General features: G+C 38.9%; 1 protein-coding gene across 1 annotated transcript in view; it reads left to right on the forward strand.

Moving 5' to 3' along the window:
* The window catches only part of LOC126950294 (S-adenosyl-L-methionine-dependent tRNA 4-demethylwyosine synthase TYW1), a 252,429-nt gene that overhangs the window by 216,912 nt on the left and 19,141 nt on the right, over positions 1-16,376 (forward strand). The window lies entirely within an intron of this gene.

The following is a 16,376-nucleotide window of genomic DNA, read 5'->3' on the forward strand; positions in this document are numbered from 1 at the left end:
GTTTCTTATAGGCAACATACAGTTGTCATACTTTTTTAGTCTACTCTGCCAATCTATTTTAGAATTCCATTTTTATTTCTCTGCACTGTTGTTGAGTGCGTCTCCTCGTATAGACTTTTTAGTGGTTGATTTACATATTACATTATGCATATATAATATATCACAGTCTACTAGTGTCAACATGTTAGCAGTTTGAGTGAAATGTGGAAACTTTACCTCTCTTAAATCTCTTTTCCCTCCCTTACTTACAATGTCTTAGATGTTTCCTGCACCTACAGTGAAAATCACATGGCATCCTATTACAATTTTTGCTTCAACTATCAAAGATAACTTAGAAAACTCAAGAGAAGAAGAGTTTATTGTATTTACTCATATTCTTACTCCTTCTGTTGTTCTTTCTTTCTTCCAGATGGTCCAAGTTTCCTTTGGAATCTTCCCCATCTGTTTGAAGAACTTCCTTTAGCAATTCTCTTAGAGCCAGTGTGATAGCAACCAGTCCTCTTAGTTTTCCTTCATCTGCCACTGTCTTGGTTTCCTCTCCGTTCCTGAAGGATATTTTTGGTAGGTAAAGTATTCTGGATTGACAGTTCTTTTCTTTCCTTCTGGCTTCTCTGGTATCTGATGAAAAATCCTTTGTCATTTAGTTGTTTTTCTCCTTTAGGTAAGATGTTTCTCTCTCCCTGCTTTCAAGATTTTTAAAAATATTCAGGTCTTTAGTTTTCAGAAGTTTGATTACAGGTTGCCTTGGCCTGGGTTTCTTTTGTTTTGGAGGCATGCTCTTGAATCTGCAGGTATATGCCCTTTACAAATTGGGGAAGTTTCTAGTTGTTCTCTAGATACTTTTTTCAGCCTCATCTGATTTCTCTTCTCTCTTTACATCTCTAATGATACAAATGTTAGATTTTTTTTGTTATGGTCCCTCAGGTATCTGAGGCTTTGTTTCTCTTTTAGTCTCTCTGTTTTTTTAGACTCTTGTTCTAACTTTAGATTGATTCATTCTGTCTTTTTACTCTTCTATTCTGTTGAACCATTTATTATTTTAGTTATTATATTTTTCAGTTCTAAAATTTCCATTTGATTATTTTCCTATTTCTATTTAACTATTTCTCCTTCCTTCCTTCCGTCTCTCGTCTCTCTTCTCTTCTCTTCTCTTTTGTTTTATTTCTTCTTCTTTTTTGTTTTTTTGAGAAACAGAATCTCACTCTGTCATCCAGGCTGGAATCCAATGGCACAATTTCGGCTCACTGCAACCTCTGCCTCCCGAGTTCAAGTGATTTTCCTGCCTCAGCCTCCTGAATAGCTGGGATTACATGGAGCCATACCACCATGCCCAGCTAATTTTTAAATTTTTGTTAGAGATGGGGTTTCACCATGTTGGCCAGGCTGGTCTTGAACTCCTGGCTTCCAGTGATCCACCCACCTCGACCTCCCTGGGATTACAGGCATGAGCCACCACATCCAGCCAACTTTCTGTTTCTTGTGTCTGTTTTTAATTGCTCATTGAAGCACATTTATGATGGCTACTTTAAAATCTTAATGAGATAATTCCAACACATACCATGTTGGCATGTTTTGATTGTCTTTTCTCATTCAAATTGAGATTTTCCTGTTTCTTGGTATGATAAGTGATTTTCAGTTGTTTCCCAGACATTTTGGGTGTTATGTTAGGAGACTCTGGATCTTATTTATTAATAAATCTTCTGCCTTAGCCGGCCTCCTTTGACACTGCACTATGGGGATGGCTGAGAGGGTGTTACCTCCTTACTTCCAGGGAGAGGTAAAAGTCCAGTTGCCCTCTCAGCTTCTATTGACGTACTGTAGGAAGGGTGCCTTGTTACTTCCAAGTGAGGGCAGAAGTTCTGGCTCCTGTCAGCCTCCTGTGATACCCTTCTGATGAGGAAGGGAGAGCCATCTTGTGACTGTTCCCCCCTTAGACTCCACTGACATTATAGGATGGAGGTGGGGGGCCCTTATTGCTGCTGGGTGGTGGTAGAAGTCCTGGTTCTCCACTAAGCTTCTTCTGACACCACTCGAGTGTGTGGGGGAGAGGTGCCTTGTTACTGCTAGGTAGAGTGAAAGTCCAGGCTTCCTGTATAGTCTGTATGACATTAGAGGAGGAGGACAGGATTCCCCACTCACCTTCTCTGATACCTCCCTGGTAGCAGGAGTCGAGAGGGGTACCTCGTTACAGCCAGGTGAAGGTGGGAGTCTGAGTTCCCCACTCAGCATTTGCTGACTGGATGGGAATGAGGCCAGTTTTTCTCATGGCCTAGGGTAGTTCTTGTCTAAAAGCCTTCTGTCTTACTAGGCTGCCCTGTTCCTGCTGTCCTAAGAAAGCAGCCTTTACTTGGGACTCTTTGTTTTTTTTTTTTAATCCAATAATTGTCCACAGCCATTGGTGTTTCTGGCTTGCAGCCCAGTCCAGGATATCCGAGCCAAAAATAAAACTCAAAAAACTCACCACTATGTTGTTCCTCAGATCCCAAGGCCCCTAGCCAGTGTGCCTTCTTATCTCTACCTTTGAGAATCTTTTTGCTTGCCATATATATAATATTCTTTATTTTTAGCTGCACTTAGCAGGCAGAATAGGGAGAGGTACGTCTACCCCATCTTGTCCAGAACCAGACATTATACCACTGTAGAGTTGGGGTTCGCATCTCGCTAGTGAACAGTAATGCCAATCCAGATGGGACTCTTTGATATTGGTAGGTTATTTCCAGGTGAACTCCTTTTCTTTATTTGATTGAAAAGTATTGTCCAGTTCAGGTTGTATGGCTGCTGTTGCAGTGTTACTGGAAAGAATTTCCTGACACTTATGTGAAAACATCTTTTCCTAATCCTAATCAGATCTCATCAGATCCCATTTAATAAGTAGGCTAGCAATTTACTCTACGGATACTAGTGTTTAAAAGCAGAGATGTAGCCGGGCACGGTGGCTCACGCCTATAATCCCAGCACTTTGGGAGGCCGAGGCAGGCAGATCACCTAAGGTCAGGAGTTCGAGATCAGCCTGGCCAACATGATGAAACCCTGGCTTCACTAAAAATACAAAACTTAGCTGGATGTGGTGATTGGCACCTGTAATCCCAACTACTCAGGAGGCTGAGGCAGAAAAATTGCTTGAACCTGGGAGGTGGAGGTTGCAGTGAGCCAAGATTGTGCCACTGGGCGACAGAGTGAGACTCTGTCTCAAAAAATGAATAAATGAATAAATAAATAAATAAATAAATAAATAAATAAATAAAATGAAGCAGAGATGTAACTAAAAGACAAAGGAAAGAAGCAGAAAAGGAGCAAAACAAACCCTAAAGACTAGAAGAATCCACTAAAATCATCATACAATCCATATATAACCAAGAGCAGATATCAGCTATTCAACATCCTCCTTGTTTATGCTGTTCATTCCAAGCTTATTGTTTCTCTACATTTTGGAACATGTGACATCTCACATAACATGCAAGAGAAACATCTAATCATTTTATTGGATTTGTAATGGCCTTCACAATCAGGTCCTTTTTCATTTCATTTCATGCCCCCTCCCTGGGCTTTTAAATGGTACTGCCATATTCCTTCTTTCTTCTGTGCATTTGCTCAAGGTATTTCTTTGGCCAGAAATGCCCTCCTTTCCCTACCCACCCCAGTTCACCTTGTGTTGTGTAGTTCTGCTCTTTAAAAATTGTAAAACAAACTTCTCTTCCTTTGAGACTACTTCTGTCAGATCGATATGCACATATAACAAGGATGCCTCCTCTAGAAAGCTGTGAGTTACTAGAACACCAGGACTGTCATTCCCAGTACTTTCTGGAGTACCTGGTACATACCAGATTCTCGGTGTGCTTAGCAGATCAATAGACCCCTTTCCTTTAGCTGCTTTCCTTTCTCATTGTCTTCCCTTCTGGAATCAGAAACTTTGTTCCGTCTTCTTTGCTAGTTTTGGTAACTACCGACCTTCTTCCTTATCATTCATTCACTCCTTCATTTATTCAGTAAATATTTACTGGGCTGAGTTTGCTATTTTATATGTCATCAGTGACCTGCTAATTGTTAAATCCAGCGACCTTTTCTCATTCACTATACCTTCCTTTTTCTGCAGCAGGAAACTGATGCCATCCATGCTTGGTGAAAGTCATCCCTATCTACTGTACTGTACTTTTTTGATTATAGTAAAATTGGCTAGCAGAAATAAGAATATTGTTACAAAGCAGAACATTGAAAATTCCCCAGTTGTGACATTTCTTTATCCACTTCACAAATTTTGTTTGCTTTTTTTTTTTTTTTTTGAGATGGAGTCTTGTTCTGTCTCCCATGCTGGAGTGCAATAGCATAATCTCAGCTCACTGCAACCTCTGCTTCCCAGGTTCAAGTGATTCTCCTGCCTCAGGATTCTCCTGGAGGTTACAGTGAGCACAGATTGTGCCCCCAGCCTGGGCAACAGAGCCAGACCTTTTCTAAATAATATAAAATAAAACAACATACCATCTGATTCATGATACCATATAATCCAAAATGTAAAGTGATTCTTTTAAAAAAACCTACAACATTCTAGAGGGATCCCAGACATCAGTTGGATATTTACATTTACATGACCTTTAAAGATCCTGCATTAAATATGTAAGATTTTTACAACATGATATAGCCTCTGGAGAGTGTCTTATGATCTCTATTACCCTATTCATACCTGTAATACTTCGTGATCGTTTGCAGTGCAGTGATATTGTCATTGTCATATTCTATGCCACGTGCAAATCATTGCTTAATTGTAGTGAAATATTTTTGAAAATGGATGATTTATTTTAGTAGCCTTCTGAGTTGTATTATGTAGATATGATGTTCAGAGTCTAGATAGCGGGGCTTCTGCATTTGATAAGAGGCAGGCTACTTAGTGGCTACGATAGTAAGTATGTTCAGTGGCAAAGACCGCAATTACTTTTGCACCAACATAATAGGTGCAGAAAGCTCAATGACCTTGGCTTTGAGCAGTGGAAAGACAGATCCCACTCACATTCAGGTAAATGAGCCTACACATTTTAGTTTCAGGGTTGAGCTAGAGGGACAAGGAGATGACCACAGTTGCCTACAGGGGAGGGTGGGCCTCTGTGCTTTGGAGGGGGTGGCTGGGACAAAGTGGTGCACTCAGCTGTTTCTGGGCTTTCAGCCTAGCCAGCTTAAATGTAACCTTGGTCCTATCAGTCTAGAAATTAATTAGACCATGAGAATCCAACAAGCTTTGATAATGTTAGTGCAGAAACATTGAAATTCCCTCCACATATTGGCAATATCCTAGTATAGTAGGTCACAGCCAGTGGAAGCCAAGTGATAAGTGATATATATGGCTTGCGGAATCCACATAGCAGTGTTTCAAAGCTTCATTCTTTTTGTAAAATTTTTTTTTAAATTATTTTTTGAGAGAGTCTCGCTCTGTCACGCAGGTTGGAGTGCAGTGGCACGATCTCAGCTCGCTGCAACCTCCATCTCCCAGGTTCAAGTGATTCTCCTGCCTCAGCTGCCTGAGTAGCTGGGATTACAAGCGCGCGCCACCATGCCCGGCTAATTTTGTATTTTTAGTAGAGACTGGGTTTCACCATGTTAGCTAGTCTGGTCTTGAACACCTGACCTCAAGTGATCCACCTGCCTTGGCCTCTCAAATTGCTGGGATCACAAGCATAAGCACTGCACCCGGCCAGTTATTACTATTATTTTCAATAGACTTTATGTTTTACAGAAGTTTTTTGATTTACAGAAAAATTGAGACTGTATTATAGAGAGTTCCCATATACCCTAGATTCGCCCTATTAGCATCTTACATTGGTGTGTTACAATTAGTGAGCCAATGTTGATTTATGATTGTTAACTGAAGTCCACAGTTTATTTAGATTTCCTTAGGTTTTACCTAATGTCCTTTTTCTGTTCTAGGATCCCATTATATTTAGTTGTCAATTCTCTTTAGGCTTCTCTTGGCCATGGCAGTTCTCAGACTTTCCTTATTTTTGATGACCTTGATAGCTTTGAGGAGTACTCGAGGGATTTTGTGGAATGCCCTATTATTGAAATTTGTCTGACGTTTTTCTCATAAGACTTGGGTTATGAATGTTTAGGAGGAAGATCACCGAGATGAAGTGCCATTTCCATCACATTATATCAAAGGCACGCAGCTACTGTCATCATGGCTTATGACTAACAGTGCTGACCTCGATCCACCAACTGAGGCAGTATTTGTCAGGTTTCTCCACTGTAAAATTACTCCCTCCACTCCTGCTTTTCATACTGTGCTCTTTGGGAGGAAATCACTGTGTGTGGTCTGTATCCAAGAGGCACAGTGTTAGGCTTCCCGTCCTTGAGGGCAGAGTATCTATGTAAGTTATTTGGAATTCTTCCATTCTGAAGGTTTGTCCCTTCTCCCTCATTTATTAACGTGGTCAGTCATATATCTATATCACTATCTCTGTCTATCCATCCATCTGTGCATCCATCCGTTATCTGTCATCCGTCCATTCATCCATCCATCCATCCTTCATCTATCTGTCCGTCCATCCACCCATCCATCATCTGTCTGTCCATCCATCTCTCAATCATGTATAATCTGTTCGTCTACCGTCCATCCATCCATCATCTGCCTATATGTCTGTCCATCCATCCATCAATCCATCCATCCATCCATCCATCATCTATCTGTCCATCCATCTATCAGTCATCTGTCATCTGTTTGCCTACCGTCCGTCCGTCCATCCATCCATCCATCCATCCATCCATCCCATCCATCCCATCCATCCCATCCATCCATCCATCCATCCATCCATCCATCCATCCATCCATCCATCCATCCATCCATCCATCCATCCATCCATCCATCCATCCATCCATCCATCCATCCATCCATCATCTGTCCGTGTCTATCTATCCAGCTAATCTCTCTCTGTCTATTCATCCATCTATCCATCCATCCATCCATCCACCTTGTATCATCTATCCATTCATACATCATCTATCTGTCTGGGTCTGCCTGCCTGTCTGTCTGTGTGTCTATATCAGTGTGAATGCATGAATATTTATTTTTTACCTGGGGTTATAATCCAGTACTACCTTATTTCTTTTGTTGATCAAATTGTCCCAGCTTTGGCCATTTGGATCTCTTTCAGTTGGCTCCTGTGTTACTTTGCCATACCCCCATCAACGTGCATGCATGTGTGTGTGTTGAGTACTTTTTTACTTTCTGGCACTACAAGATTCTCCAGGATTATCTCACACACAGATGGTCCCAACTTACAGTGGTTCAACTTACAGTCTTTTGACTTTATGATAGCATGAAAGCGATACAAATTCAGTGGAAACTGCACTTATGCTGCCATGCTCGGCGCCAGCAGTGAGCCGCAGCTCTCAGTCAGCCACGTGTTTTTGACTTATTATGGGTTTATCAGGATATAACCCCATTGTAAGTTGAGGAGCATCTGTATTTCCTGCCTCAGCCATGGTTTACTGGAGAATGGTATTTGAAGTCAAGCTCTGGGGAGGGTATGCTCATTGTTGGGCTGTCTTTTTAGGCCCTCTCAGCTGACAGAGCAGAGAAATACATGTGTGTATCCACATTTCTATATTTCTGTCTATACCTGTATTCAAGTGAACACACTGATGTCTCTAATCCATGTCCCCTTGGATCATTCTAGCCTCCTCGCCTTGCTCATCTGTAAATTCCCAGCCCAACAGTGAGAGACCTGGCTCCCACCCCCAGCCATCCATTTACTTCACTATTCGACTGCAGTGTATATAGCGGCATTGGAGTTATTAACCCTGGAGCAGAGCGCTATGTGCAGTTCCTTTTGCCTCTAGTCTTGCAGACTCCACCCGTTTCCAAAATGACTTAGGTCAGCGTCTTTCCCCCTCTATGCCCTTCAGTGAGATTATTTCATACATTTGTAATAGAATTCCATTCTCTTATCACAGTCTTCACTCCTTCCTGGGATCTCCTAACTTCTGCATTTTAAAAAATTTGCATACATTAAGATTCAGTATTTCAGCTATAAAATTCTATAGATTTTGACAAGTGCATAATGTCATACATTTACCATGACAGTATCACTTAGAATAATTTTCTGCCCTAAAAAACGCCCCCGCATTTCCTCTTTGGATCCCTCCTGCCAAACTTGGAACTCCTGGCAGCCACTGATTATTGTTCTGTACTTACAGTTGTGTCTTTTCCAAAGGTCATAGAATGGGAATTATATATTAATACTATGTAGTTTTATCAAACTGGCTTCTTTCTTTTTTTTTTTTTTTTAAGCAATTCTTTCATGCCTTTTCCTGGCTTGATAGCTTTTTTTTTTTTTTTTGCGAAAAAACTCCATTGCGTGGATGGACCATTATTCATTCACCTGTTGAAGGACGTCTTGGTTGCTTCCGGTTTGGGACAATTATGAACAAAGCTGCTATAAACATTAATGCACAGGTTTTTGTGTGAATATGTTTTCAAACTAGTTGGGTAAATATCTAAGTGCAATTGCTAGATCATATGGTAGGATTATGTTAAGTGTTGTGAAAAAAACTGTCTTCCAAAGTAGCTGTGCCGTTTTGCATTCCCACCATTGATGAATGGCTGTTCCTGTTGCTGTCCATCCTTGCCAGAATTTGATGTATATCAGATTTTTTTTTTTTTTTGAGGTTTAGCTATTCTAATATATTTGTAGTGGTATATCGCTATTGCTTTAATTTGAAATTTCCTGATGACAAATAATGATGAGCATCTTTTCATATGCTTATTTGCCATCTGTGTATCTTGTATTATGATGTGTCTGCTCAGATCTTGTGCCCATTTTTTAATTGGATTGGGTTTTTTAAAATTTAATTTAATTTTATTTTTTGAGACAGAGTTTCGCTCTTGTTGCCCAAGCTGGAGTGCAATGGCACGATCTCAGCTCACTGCAACCTCTGTCCCCTGGTTCAAATGATTCTCCTGCCTCAGCCTCCCAAGTAGCTGGGATTACAGGTGCCTGCCACCACACCCGGCTAATTTTTTGTATTTTTAGTAGAAACAGCTTTTCACCATGTTAGCCTGGCTGTTCTCGAACTCCTGACCTCAGGTGATCTGCCCGCCTCAGCCTCCCAAAGTGCTGGGATTACAACGTGAGCCACCATGCCCGGCCCTTTTTTCTTTTTTAAGAAACAAGGTCTCACTTGTCACCCAGGCTGCCATGACACAGTCATGGCTCACTGCAGTCTCGAATTCCTGGGCTCAGGGGATCCTCCCGCCTCAGTCTCTTAAGTAGCTGGGACTACAGGTTCATGCCACTGTGCCTGGCTTATTTTTAGTTGAGACAGGGTTTCATTTTGTTGTCTAGGCTGGTAGTTGGTTATTTTCTTATGGCTGAGTTTAAGAGTTCTTTATATATTTTGGATGCAGTTTTGTTTAGCAGATACGTATTTTGAAAGTATTTTCTCTTAGTCTATGGTTTGACTCTTCATTCTCTTAATTATGCCCTTCTCAGAGCAAACGTTTTCAATTTTAATAAAGTCCAGCTGACTAATTTTTTGTCATGGATCCCACTTTTGGTGGTATATCTGAAAATTCATTACCACATTCAAGGTCACCTAGATTTCCTCCCATGCTATTTTCTAGAAGTTTTATGTTTTATGGTTAAGTCTACGATCCATTTTGAAAGAGATAAGCTAGATCTGTATCTAGATTTATCTTTCTTGCTGTGGACATCCAATTGTTAAAGTACCATTTGTTGAATAGGCTATCATTTCTTCATTAAATTACCTTTGCTCCTTTGTCAAAGATGAGTTGAATGTGTTTGTGTGAATCTATTTCTGGCCTTTCTATTCCGTTGCCTTGATCTATGTGTCTGTTCTTTCCCCAACGCCATGCAGTCTTGAGTTCTGTAGCTGTATAGTAAGTTTTGAAGTTGAGTAGTGTCACTCTTCTAACTTGTTCTTCTTTGCTATTATGTTGGCTATTCTAGATCTTTTCCCTTTCCATATAAACTTCAGAATCAGTTTGTCAATGTCTACAAAATCACTCTCTAGGATTTTGATTGAGATTGACCTGGATCTACAAACCCAGTTGGGAAAAACTGACAACTGTATTGAGTCTTCTAATCCATGAACATGGAATATCCTTCCATTTACTGAAATATGCCTGATTTTTTTTTTTAATTGGACTTTGTTTTCTACATATGTATATCCTGAATATGTTTTGTTAGATTTGTATTTCAATTTTTTGATGCTAATGTAAACACGATTGTTTTGAATTTCAAATTCCAGTTGTTCCTTGCTAGTATATAAGAAAGCAATTAATTTTATATATATTAACTTTGTATCTTACAACCTTGCCATAATCACTTGCTAGTTCCTAGAGGGCTTTGTTTTTCATTGATTCTTTGGGATCTTCTACGTGTATAATCACGTCACCTGTATACAGAGAGTTTTATTTCTTCCTTCCTAATCTGTATATCTTTTATTTCCTTTTCTTGTCTATTGTATTAGCTAGGACTTCCAGTATAATCTTGAATAGGAATGGTGAGAGGGGACATCCTTGTCTTTTAAGATCTTAATGTGGAATATCTGGTTTCTCACCATTAAGTATGATGTTAACGGAAGGCTTTTCGGTATATATTGTTTATTAGGTTGGGAAAGTTCCCTTCTGTTTCTAGTTTGCTGAGGGTTTTAAATCATAAATCAGTTACAATTTTGTCAAATTGATTTTCTGCAACTATTGATAAGATCATGTGATTTTTTTTTTCTTTATCCTATTGATAGATGGATTACATTAATTGAGTTTTGAATGTTGAACCAGCCTTCCATACCTGGAATAAGTCCCACTTGGTCATGGCATATAATTCTTTGGATACATTGTTGGATTTGATTTGCTAACATTTTATTGATTTTACATCTGTGTTTATGACAGTTATTGTTCTGTGGTTTTCCTTTCTTGTAGTATCTTTATCTCATTTTGGTATCAGGGTAATGCCAGTCTCATAGAATGGGTTAGGAAGTGTTTCCTCTGTTTCTATTTTCAGGAAGATATTGCAGAGAATCGGTGTTACTCCTTTCTTCAATGTTTGGTAGGATTCACCAATGAACCCATCTAGGAAAAGGAACCAGGAAGCTATCAGGCCACTTCTCACCTCCACCTGTCTGTCTGTCTTCCTCCACCTCTTTATCCCTTCCTCTTTCTTCTCTGGGCTTCCTTTGCATTTTAATTTTTCAGATCACCTGCTGTAGCCCCAGATTAGCTCAAGCACCAACCCCCACTTGAATCAGTCACAAGTGCCAAATTCTCAAGATAAAATTAACCTAGTTTAACTCTTAACAGCCCTTTGATCCAATTAAGTAGCCCACTGTTACTTGTAATAACTCCTCAGGCTGTTAAACTTACTAAAGCCATTACTGGACAAAATGAATTTTTCTTCATGTTTTTTCCAGTTCATTTACTTTTTAAAAGTTCTACATAAACCTGCTTTTCAGCCTCATTGAGAGCTCTGGCCTCAAAACACCTCTGCTCTTCTTGTCACCTCTCTCTTTTCGTTTTTTTGTTTGTTTGTTTGTTTGTTTTTTTTGAGACAGTCTCGCTCTATCACCCAAGCTGGAGTGCAGTGGCGCAATCTTGGCTCACTGCAACATCCACCTCCCGGATTCAAGCAGTTCTCCTGCCTCAGCCTCCCGAGTAGCTGGGATTACAGGCGCACACCACAACGCCTGGCTGATTTTTGTATTCTTAGTAGAGACGGGGTTTCACCATGTTGGTCAGGCTGGCCTCAAACTCCTGACCTCCTGATCCACCCGCCTCAGCCTCCCAAAGTGCTGGGATTACAGGCGTGAGCCACCGCGCCCAGCCACCTCTCCCTTTTCTGTACAACTTTTCCTACGTATTTTGGGTTTTGTTGTGTAATATTTTAGTTGGTCTGTGTATTAGGGTTCTCTTAGAGGGACAGAACTAATAGGGGAATTTATTAAATATTAACTTATACGATCACAAGGTCCCACAATAAGCTGTCTGCAAGCTGAGGAGCAAGGAGAGCCAGTTTGAGTCCCAAACCTGAAGCACTTGGAGTCCAGTGTTCGAGGGCAGGAAGCATCCCACATGGGAGAGAGATGTAGGCTGGGAGGCTAGGCCAGTCTCTCCTTTTCATGTTTTTCTGCCTGCTTTATATTTGCTGGAAACTGATTAAATTGTGCCCACCACATTAAGGGTGGGTCTGCCTTCCCCAGCCCACTGACTCAAATGTTAATCTCTTTTGGCAACACCCACACAGACACACCCAGGATTAATACTTTGTATCCCTCAATCCAATCAAAGTTGACACTCAGTATTAACCATCATGTTTGCATCTGTCCTCGTAAGTGAGGTTAATATGTACTTTTTCCTTTCTGTACTGTCCTTGTCTACCTTGGACTTAAAGTAATATTCACCTCATAATAGGAGATAGGGAGTATTTTCTTTCTTTCTTTTCCCTGAAGCTGCTTATTCTTTGAAGCCATCTAGGGCTGCTGCCTTCTATAGGTAATTTTTTTTTCTCTAATGGTTATAACATGATGCAAGTTTTTCTCCTCGCATCATTTTTTGGTAATGTGTATTTTTCTAGAATATTGTGCATTTCATCTAAGTTTTCAAAATTTTGGCAAAAATTACTTATGATTTTCTCTATGATAAAAAATTTCAACCAAATCTGTAATCCTATCATGTCACTATTGGTCTCATCTCATCTTTTCTTAATTGTCTTGCCCAGAGGTGTGTCTGGTTCAGCCGAGATCAGGTGCGTTCAGGGTGGTACTGCCACAGATGAGGTATGTCTATTTCAGTGTGTTTACAAAGAACCAGCATTTGGAATTTTTGCTTGTATCTCTTGTTTGCTATTTCACTAGAATGCTTTTTGTTTTTGTTTCTTTCCTTCCTACTTTCTTTGAAATGACTCTGTTATTTTTCTATCTTGAATTGATTACTTTGCTCATAATATTTTACTTTACCTCTTTTTTTCTAAGCTAACATGGGCATTTGAGGCCATAACTTTCCTTTTAAGTACTACTTTAGCTGCAGCCCACAAATTTTGCCCTATAGCAGTTTTCTTGTCATTGAGATCTAAGTTTGTTACAGTTTACATCATGATTTCTTATCGAATCCATGAATTATTTAGAAGTATTTTTTTATCTGTCATATGAATATTTTTCATTATTTTGATTTGAATTTTATTGCATTTTATTCATATATAGTGGTCTACTTTATCTGGAGTATTTTTTGAGACTGGTTATGTGGCTTGGTGTGTGGATAATTTTATCATTACTTTGTGTTCTTATTATAGTTTTGACTTACATTTGCCTAATAAGCTATGCTGAGCACTTTTTTTCTATCCTTCTTGTCCATTTCTATATCTTCTTTGGAAAAGAATTGGGTTTTTGTTGTTGTTGTTGTTGAGTTTTAGGCATTCTTTATATATTTTGGGTATTATCCCTTACCAGATACATCATTTGCAAATTTTTCCCCATTTTCTGAGTTGCCTTTTTACTCTGTTGATACTGCCTTTTGATGCACACCTTTTAAAATTTTTCATAAAGTCCAATTTGTCTAATCTTTCTTTTCTTGCCTGTTCTCCATACCCAAGAAATCATTGCTATATGCAGTGTCATGAAGCTTTTGCCATATGTTTCCTTCTAAGAGTCTTATAGTTTTAAGTCTTATGTTTAGGTCTTTGATCCATTTTAAGTTAATTTTTGCATATGGTATTAGATAAGGGTGCAGCTTCATTGCTTTGCATGTAGTGTTTTCCCAACACCATTTGTTATGGACACTGTCTGTTCCCCATTGAATGGTCTTGGCACCCTCATCAAAGATAATTTGACTGTATTTGTTAGGGTTTATTTCTGGGCTCTCTATTCCATTGTCCTACATGTCTGTCTTTATGCCGGTATCACACTGTTTTGATTATTATAGCTTTGTTGTAAGTTTTGAAATCAGGGAGTGTGAGTCCTCCAGTTTTATGTTCTTTTTCAAGATTGTTTTGGCTGTTAAGGGTCCCATAAGAATCCATATGAATTTTAGGATAGATTTCTATTTCTACAAAAAAAAGTTTTTGCTATTTTGATAGATATTGTATTGAATATGTAGATAACTTTGGGTAGTGTTGACATCTGTTTTATTTTGGTTTTTTGAGACAGAGATTTTTGCTCTTGTTGCCCAGGCTGTAGTGCAATGATGCAATCTTGGCTCACTGCAACCTCCACCTCCCAGGTTCAAGTGATTCTCCTGCCTCAGCCTCCCACGTAGCTGGGATTACAGGTGCCCACCACCATGCCTGGCTAATTTTTGTATTTTTAGTAGAGATGGGATTTCACCATGTTGGCCATCTGGTCTCAAACTCCTGACCTTAGGTGATCTCCCCACCTTGGCCTCCCAAAATGCTGGGGATACAGGTGTGAGCTACCATGCCCGGCCAGTGTTGACATCTTAATATAAAGTCTTTCAATCCATGAACATGGGATGTATTTCTATTTATTTATGTGTTCTTTACTTTCTTTCAGCAATGTTTTATACTTTTCATTGTACAAGTCTTTCATCTCTTTGGTTAAATTTAAAGTATTTTATTATTTTTGATGCTATTGTATTTTTTTATTTTAATTTTTATTTATTTATTTAATTTTTGAGATGGAGTCTCGCTCTGTTGCTCAGGCTGTAGTGCAGTGGCATGGTCCCAGCTTGGTGCTACTTCCACTTCTCAGACTCAAGAGATCCTCCTACCTCAGCCTCCTGAGTAGCTGGGACTACAAGTGCATGCCATCACACCTGGCTAATTTTTGTATTTTTTATAGAGACAGGGTTTTGCCACGTTGACCAGACTTGCCTCAAACTCCTGAGCTAAAGCAATCTGCCTACCTCAGACTTCCAAAGTGTTGGGATTACAGGCATGAGCCACCACTCACTATGGTGGCTATTGTATCTGAACTTGTTTTTGTTTTTGTTTTTTTTTCTTTTCAGATTGTTCATTATTAGTATGTGGAAATGCAGCTGATTTTTGCATACTAACTTTGTATCCTGCTACTTTGCTGAATTCCTTTATTAGTTTAAACAGTTTTTTGGTTGAATCTTTATAATTTTCTGCATATAACATCATGTCATTTACAAACAAAAATTATTTTACTTTTTCCTCTCCAATTTGGATACCTTGTATTTATTTCTTCTTCTTACCTAATTGCTCTGGTGAGAACTTCCACTATTATTTTGAACGAAAGTAGTAAAGATGGTCGTCTTTGCCTTGTTCTATTTTAGAGGAAAAGCTTTCAGTGTTTTACTATTGAGTATGATATTCACTGTAGGTTTTTTCATATGTGGCTTTTATTATGTTAAGGTAGTTTCCAGCTATTCCTTCTTTGTTGAGTGTTTTTATCATGAAAAATGCAAAAGGGTGTTGAGTTTTGTCAGATGCCTTTCCTGCTTTAATTGAGATGATCATGTGGTTTTTGCCCTTCATTCTGTTAATGTGGTATATTACATGGATCCATCCTTGCATTCCAGGGATAAATCCCACCTGTCCGTGGTGTAAAATTCTTTTAATATGCTGCTGAATTTGGCTTGCTGGTGTTTGGAGGATTTTTGTGTCAGTATTCCAAAGTGATACTCATGTGCAGTTTTCTTCCAGTACAATCTTTGTCTGGCTTGGTATCAGGATAATGCTGACCTCACTGAAAGAGTTGAAAGTATTCTCTCCTCTTAAGTGTTTTGGAAAAGTTTGAGAAACATTGGTGTTAGTTCTCTTTTAAATGTTTCGTAGAATTCACAAGTGAATCCATCAGGTCCAGGGCTGTTCTTTGTAGGGAGATCTTAAATTACTGATTTAATCTCCGTAATAGTTATGAGTCTAATCAGATTTTCTGTTTCTTTGTAACTTAGTATTAGTAGATTTCATGTTTCTAGGAATTTGTCTATTTCATCTAGATTATCCATTTGTTGGCATACCATTGTTTATAGTACAGTCTTACAGTTTTTTTAAATGTAGAATTGGTAGCAAAATCATTTCTGATTTTGGTAATTCGAGTCTTATTTATCTCTTTTTAAAAATTCATCCAGCTAAAGGTTTGTCAATTTTGTTGATCTTTTAAAAGAACCAGCTTTGGGTTTTGTGGGTTTTTTTTTTTTTTTTTTTTTTTTTTTTCCTATTCTCTATTTTGTTGATCTCTGCTCTAATCTCTATTATTTCCTTCTGCTAGCTTTTGGTTCAGTTTGTCCTGTTTTTAGTTCCTGAAGTTTTGAAGTTAGGTTGTTAATTTGAGGTCTTCTTCAGTGTTTATAGCTATAAGCTTTTACCTTAGCATTGCTTTCACTGTGTCCCATACGTTTTGATATGTGGTGGTTTCATTTTGATTAGTCTGTATTTTTTAATTTTCATTGTGATTTC

This window comes from Macaca thibetana, chromosome 3 (genome assembly GCF_024542745.1).
Source record: "Macaca thibetana thibetana isolate TM-01 chromosome 3, ASM2454274v1, whole genome shotgun sequence".
Lineage (NCBI taxonomy): Eukaryota > Metazoa > Chordata > Mammalia > Primates > Cercopithecidae > Macaca > Macaca thibetana.